Source organism: Branchiostoma lanceolatum, chromosome 3 (genome assembly GCF_035083965.1).
Source record: "Branchiostoma lanceolatum isolate klBraLanc5 chromosome 3, klBraLanc5.hap2, whole genome shotgun sequence".
NCBI lineage: Eukaryota > Metazoa > Chordata > Leptocardii > Amphioxiformes > Branchiostomatidae > Branchiostoma > Branchiostoma lanceolatum.
Window position 1 is genome coordinate 26,784,794 of NC_089724.1, and position 7,279 is coordinate 26,792,072.

General features: G+C 41.4%; 1 long non-coding RNA gene across 1 annotated transcript; it reads right to left on the reverse strand.

Moving 5' to 3' along the window:
• Positions 1–4,502: 4,502 nt before the first annotated feature.
• Positions 4,503–6,861, reverse strand: LOC136431247 (uncharacterized). The gene is made up of 3 exons (XR_010755004.1): positions 6,222–6,861; positions 5,586–5,694; positions 4,503–5,349 (listed from the first exon to the last, which is right to left on the reverse strand). It is a non-coding gene; the product is annotated as an uncharacterized lncRNA (long non-coding RNA).
• Between the last annotated feature and the right edge of the window lie 418 nt (positions 6,862–7,279).

Genomic DNA, 7,279 nt, shown 5'->3' on the forward strand with positions numbered 1-7,279 from the left:
AAGACAGTTGATCTTGAGCATTGAAAGTGTGAAGACGTATATCATTTAGCTCCGTGTTGTGTCTTGTTCTCCATCGTCCGTCTTCTCCTTAACCGTCGCCAGCAATATCCAGAACATTAGGGACAACGACCATCTCACCTTCCCTACAAAAACAAGCTCTAGCTATTTAGCACATTTATTTAGTTCAGAAAAGTATTTCAGTCAATTCACGTGTTAACCGCATTTACCCGTGTTAACAATTGGCAGCGCATCCCAACTCATTAAATTACTAGAAAGAATATTAAATCCCTTACTGGTGATTTAATGAGCTAGCATGCCTTTAACTCATTAAATTACTATAACAGAATCTTTAAATCCCTTACTAGTGATTAAATGAGCTAGCATACCTCTAACTCATTAAATCACTATAACAGAATCTTTAAAACCCTTACTAGTGATTTAATGAGCTAGCATACCTCTAACTCATTAAATCACTATAACAGAATCTTTAAAACCCTTACTAGTGATTAAATGAGCTAGCATGCCTCTAACTCATTAAATCACTTTAACAGAATATTTAAATCCCTTACTAGTGATTAAATGAGCTAGCATGCCTCTAACTCATTAAATCACTATAACAGAAACTTTAAAACCCTTACTAGTGATTTGATGAGCCAGCATGCCTCTAACTCATTAAATCACTATAACAGAATCTTTAAATCCCTTACTAGTGATTAAATGAGCTAGCATGCCTCTAAGTCATTAAATCACTATAACAGAATCTTTAAATCCCTTACTAGTGATTAAATGAGCTAGCATGCCTCTAACTCATTAAATCACTAGTAAGGAATCATTTAAATCCATTACTAGTGATTTAATGAGCTAGCATGCCTCTAACTCATTAAATCACTATAACAGAATCTTTAAATCCCTTACTAGTGATTAAATGAGCTAGCATGCCTCTAACTCATTAAATCACTATAACAGAATCTTTAAATCCATTACTAGTGATTTAATGAGCTAGCATGCCTCTAACTCATTAAATCACTAGTAAGAGATTTTTCAATTCTCTTATAGTGATTTAATGTGCTAAACCCTGTACGGCTGGGCATGCTGAAAGTATTACACGGTCGTCGTCGCCACGGACCAGATTCAATTACACCTCACAGCCCTGAGCTGCCATATGGGCCTCATGTGTTACCATTGGTACGCACGAGAGGAGGCCCAAACGTGTCCATCACGTAAGTCTGGGAATGTACTGACGATACGGTTATCTATTACCAAGGAGCCATATCGCTGCTAGTCAAAGCATAATCTGAACAAGTGCAGCTTAGTAACACTTTTTACACGTTTCTCTCTTTTTCTACTGGTAAGTAACAGAAACATGATTTCGCACCGGTTTAACGTATTACGTATTGTATAATTTACGATGACCAAAAAAGTCTGGAGGTCTTGAAGGAAGGCTTGTCCTTTATCGTAGGGCGTAATCAGGACTCATTCGTCTCCGTAACCCGTATCAACGTAGCCTGTATTTACACAAGCTCTCAGCCGGAGGTTACTGACCCCCACCCAAGACCCGGGAAGTTACGAGAAGTTCCCGAACACGTCACGACCGTTCGGAATTCAAGATCGGTCGATTGGATTTGGCAACGACCGTTCAAAATGGCAACGTCCGTTCTGAGAAATGGCAACGACCGTTCTCAAAGGCAACGACCGTTCACGAAAGAGAAATTTGCGTCGCCGCCTTTGGCTTATTAGCCTATGTCAGTATGTGTCATCATGTTGCAGTTCCAGGCTTCGCTTCTAGCCTGGAACTGAAAACAGCATGACACTCAAGCTATTGGCTTATATGAATGCGGGTTTACTTAGTCGTCATGGCTACTCATTATTTGTTTACCATTTAGTGTGGTTATCAATCGTCACTTGCAATCAACATAAAACCAATAGTTTTGACGCAGAACTTGATAGTCTTGCTTTAAGTGTTGAAGTCGGCTGGGAAGCCTCATGATTTAACGTAATTCGTAATTCGTACTCAGCTCTGAGAATTTAACGTTATTTGAAATCGGCGGCGAAAATTTTGCGTAATTCGTATTCACTTCGAATCCCCGACACAGGGGATGTCGTCATACTAGTGCGGGCGACACAGATGAAGGACATCATCCGATCGCAAAAGTAAGCAAAACACATGTCTGTCGTGTCTCCTCCACAAGGGACATGATTAACGGTTCGATTTAACGCAACACGAGATGAGATGGCAAACCAGGATAAGAAGTCAGTACACCATTGTCTGGGAACAGATGTTGGAACGCAATCCTGTTTACTAGCCTGGAATCCAGACCTATTATAGCTCCCGAGTCTCTCTCCGCTAATTATTTGGGTATACTGAAGTCGTGGTTGATTAGAGCTTAAACAAACTCCTCCGAATATATCAGCTGTAAACTTTATTTCAACCACATTGAACGTAATCCACTGGAAAATTGTCCCTTGTGTAATGGATTTAACGTTGACTGAAGTGATAGTGTATGTAAATCTCAAGTTAACAGTTACGATTCATTTATTTGTTTTACATGCAGTAGTGTATTTTCGTTTTCTTCTCGAGTGAGGTCATAACTGGTCAATGACATGAGCCGATCGCAGAAGTACGTAGCGGGGGTCGGGGCGAGGGCGGCCTCGTTCGTGAGACATGAAAGAAAAGAAGTTCAAAAACCCAGGTAAACCGCCTCAAAACGTCCTCTTTCTGTTACTTACCTGTGGGAAAAAGAAAGAAACGGTAATGTAAAGAGTGTAGTTGCACTTGTTCAGATTATGCTTTGACTAGCAGCGATATGGCTCCTTAGTAATAGATAACCGTATCGTTAGTACATTCCCAGACCTACGTGATGGACACGTTTGGGCCTCCTCTCGTGCGTACCAATGGTAACATATGGCAGCTCAGGGCTGTGAGGTGTAATTGAATCTGGTCCGTGGCAACGACGACCGTGTAATACTTTCAGCTGGCCCAGCCGCACAGGGTTTAGCACATTAAATCACTATAAGAGAATTGAAAAATCTCTTACTAGTGATTTAATGAGTTAGAAGCATGCTAGCTCATTAAATCACTAGTAGGGGATACAAATAATCTCTTACTAGTGATTTTATGAGTTAGAAGCATGCTAGCTCATTAAATCACTAGTAGGGGATTCAAATAATCTCTTACTAGTGATTTTATGAGTTAGAGGCATGCTAGCTCATCAAACCACTAGTAAGGTATTCAAATAATCGCTAACTAGTGATTTTATGAGTCAGAAGCATGCTAGCTCATTAAATCACTTGTAGGGGATTTAAATAATTTCTTACTAGTGATTTTATGAGTTAGAGGCATGCTAGCTCATTAAATCAGTTATAAGGGATTTAGAAATGTTCTTACTAGTGATTTAATAAGTTAGAGGCATGTTTATTTAGCCGGTACTCTCCAAGCAGATGTTGGTGGGGGAAATTGTGACCATTTTATCATATGCCCGACTCCATTTTTCGTCCGCTACCCGCTGGTGGGGAGGGCGGACAAGAATTGAAGAAACGGGGCATAAGATAAAGGGGTCACAATCTTCCCACCAACCTCTGCTTGGAGAGTAGGTAACGGGGGCGAGGCGCTCTCGATCGGGAGACATGATAAGAAAGAAAAGAAGTTCAAAAACCCAGGGAAACCGCCTCAAAACGTCCTCTCTGTTACTTACCAGTGGAAAAAGAGAGAAACGTGTAAAGAGTGTTATTAAGCTGCACTTGTTCAGATTATGCTTTGACTAGCAGCTATATGCACTGCACGAAATGGCCTCGTTTCCCGGCGTATACGTACCGGGATTTTTCAGTATTTTTGTCGGATACTGACGGATACTGACGGATACATGCGGATTCGTGTAACGTATCCGACTATTTCCGCACCGGTATATGGAATATTTCCTGAAGAATCCGAAAGTAAGGGATTTTCGACGTATACGGAGCCGTACACTGTACGGAAATGCCACCGATCCTGACGGATACGAACAGGAATTTTTCTGTATTTTTGGCGGATACTGACGGATACTTGCGGATTCGTGTAACGTATCCGACTATTTCCGCACCGGTATATGGAATATTTCCTGAAGAATCCGAAAGTAAGGTATTTTCGACGAATACGGAGCCGTACACTGTACGGAAATGCCACAGATCCTGACGGATGCGTACAGGGATTTTTCTGTATTTTTGGCGGATACTGACGGATACTGACGAATCCAACCTAACGGATCCGAAAATTTCCGCACCGGGATCGGGAATATTTCCGGACAATCCGAAAATGAGGTTTTTTCGACGGATACGGAGCCGTACACTGTACGAAATGCCAGAGATCCTGACGGATACGTACAGGAATTTTTCTGTATTTTCTAAAAGAAAATGGCGGATACTGACGGATACAAGCGGACTGTGATCCGGAACCTCAGATCCGGAGGAATACAAAAAAAAATTCGACGGATATGGGGCCGTACATTGCACGAAATTGCCCAAGATCCTGACAGATACGTACAGTATGTATTTGCCACGGATACAGACTGATCCAACATACAGACTTTCTACAATCTTTGACATATTGTGACTCTGAATATGTTTGTATTTGCCACGAATATGTACAAATCAAACACACAAAGTTCGATAGAATGGTTGATTATTCATAAATACGCGTGCATTCTTAATTTAACGATACCCAAAACATTATTATTCAATGACAGGAAGTTTTGGGAAAGCCTGAATGTAACATTATTTCATATTTCAACATATATGCATTTCTAAGTTCAAAAACTATCAAATACAATACGGAAGCTCTATGTGGCTAAATAATCCATTTCGTTTAAGACAGGCCGAGGGACATCCACATACTCAAAGCACCTCTGCATATGCAGGTTAATGTCGGTAAATTGGGGTTGTGTAAGCACAATTGTTATAAAATGTATTACAATTAACAACCATCATATCATGGTGGTAATATTTACTGCTGTATAGTGCACTTGGACCAAATATCTCTACATGTTCTACATATTCTACTCAAGTAATGAAAGCCTTTGTGGCCAGCTCTTCGTCTAAAAGATATCAGATACAATTAATTTCAAATACAGAGATTGAAAATAGAAACTTCAAAGTAACATTATACTGTCTGAAAAACTCCCATGATGACATGCCACATTTTACACGTAAGTAGTATATGCCGTGGAACTGCATGTGTATAATCGTCCTCTCCCCATTCTCTGACTACATCTGAGTTCACTTCTTCCATGCACTCTTGGTAAGGTACAGGCAAGGCTGATTTCTTCTGTATCTGCATGTTGGACTCAGCTTGGAGTTCATCTTGTGATGAACCAGTTCCTATATGTTAAAACCAAATGATGAATAAATATCAATTCACATACTTAGTATTTAAGTAACATGTCACATGATTTTGACATAACTGTGATCAAGGAGGTTATATAGACTATATAACCTCATTGCTGTGATGGGCTTCGTTTCATCACAGCAGCTAACAAAAAACAAGGGACAATGGGTATCCATCATGCCTGTCTCAGCTAACATTGAAGTGTACCGATGATGGACTTAAGCCTTACCAAAGGAGCCTGAGGTACTATGAGCATCTGACAGCTGATTGCTTTGTTCCAAGCCAAGCTAAGGTCCTCACAACATGTGCTGCATTTTTGAAGGAAGTATCTGCCGATGCTTTATAGGATATATAGATAAAGGGAAACAATGACAAATATTAAACATATCACATAATCACATTTGTAAAAAATGAATCTGGCATCGTTTAATTGAATACGTAAAACTTACATTCATAACTTGAATATGATATTGATCAAACATGTACAGCTATAACTGAATGCAATAATCACTGAAACACACTACTACCTCCACATAAGTTCCAGCTCACTATCCACAAACTGTGGGACCTTTGTGGGACAAATACTTATGACATTCTCTTCCGTTACAGGATATCTTTAATTATCTTTCCCTCAACCGCTTGCTATGTTGTATCTGAAACGTTAACCAGACACAAATGTCTGTTGACCATTGGCAAGAACGAACAAATTGAAAGCTATAAATTTCCTAGATCCTAACGGTGTAGAAGTGCAGGTCGACTGGACAATTCTTATTGTCATGCAAATGCGATGATATGTCAAGCCACAATAGGAGGATAACTGACGTTCAAACTAGTTAGAAACAGGAATTTTCCAATTTGTACTTACCAAAGGGCAGTCCCTCTAAATGATGAATCGACTCCCTACCAACTTTACAAGGGGGAGGGGGGCGACGAATATTGCATGCACGAAGAAGACTACTTCGCAATGCCGCGCGTTTGAGTTTACACCGAATCCCCTTCGACTCTCAAGTCACTAAAAATCAATGGTCGACCATGGTAGGCTCTGACGATGCCATGTTAAGCACAGAGAGTGATGAAACGCCGTTCTTGTCTCCGTGCTGTTCACCGACAAAACCGTTTCTCGCGCCTGACGTCATGACACGCAGTGTCTTGTGGGAGATCGGACACGAATCCGTTCCGTATACGTCAGGATTTGTCGGAATTGTTGGATCTGAGGTGCATCGGATCCAATCGGAAATGTTCCGTATCTGCTATGATGCACGATTGCGGATCCGCTGGATTTTTCAGGATCTGAGATCATGCCGCGCAGTGTGTATTTGTTGGTTAGGATCCGAAGCAACTACCGACAAACAAACAATCCGATTATCTCTGCCATATTGACAAATATCTGAAAACGAAGGATCCGCGCAAATATTCTCAGGTATCCGAGGCGCATCACGGATCCAGACGTATACGGCGTCGGAATTGCCGGATCTGAGCTGTACCTGGTATTTGTCTGAATTTCCTCGGAAACGTCCCGTATCTGTACCCGAAACGTATGAAGGATCCAGACGTATACGGCGCCGGAATTGCCGGATCTGAGGTGCATCGGATTCAATCGGAAACGTTCCGTGTCTGCTATAATGCATAATTCCGGATCTGCTGGATTCGTCAGGAAATGAGATCATGCCGTGCCGTGTGTATTTATTCGTCAGGATCCGAAACAACTACCGACATACAAACAATCAGAACATTCCAAATACAAAAAAACGAGGGATCCGCACAAATATTTTCGGGTATCCGAGGCGCATCACGGATCCAGAGGAATACGGCGTCGGAATTGGTCGGATCTGCGGGCACCTCAGTATCCGATCAGTGAACTGGGATTTTTCCGGATTCGCTCGGAAACGCCATGAGGCCCGATTCCGGATCCGTCGGATCCGT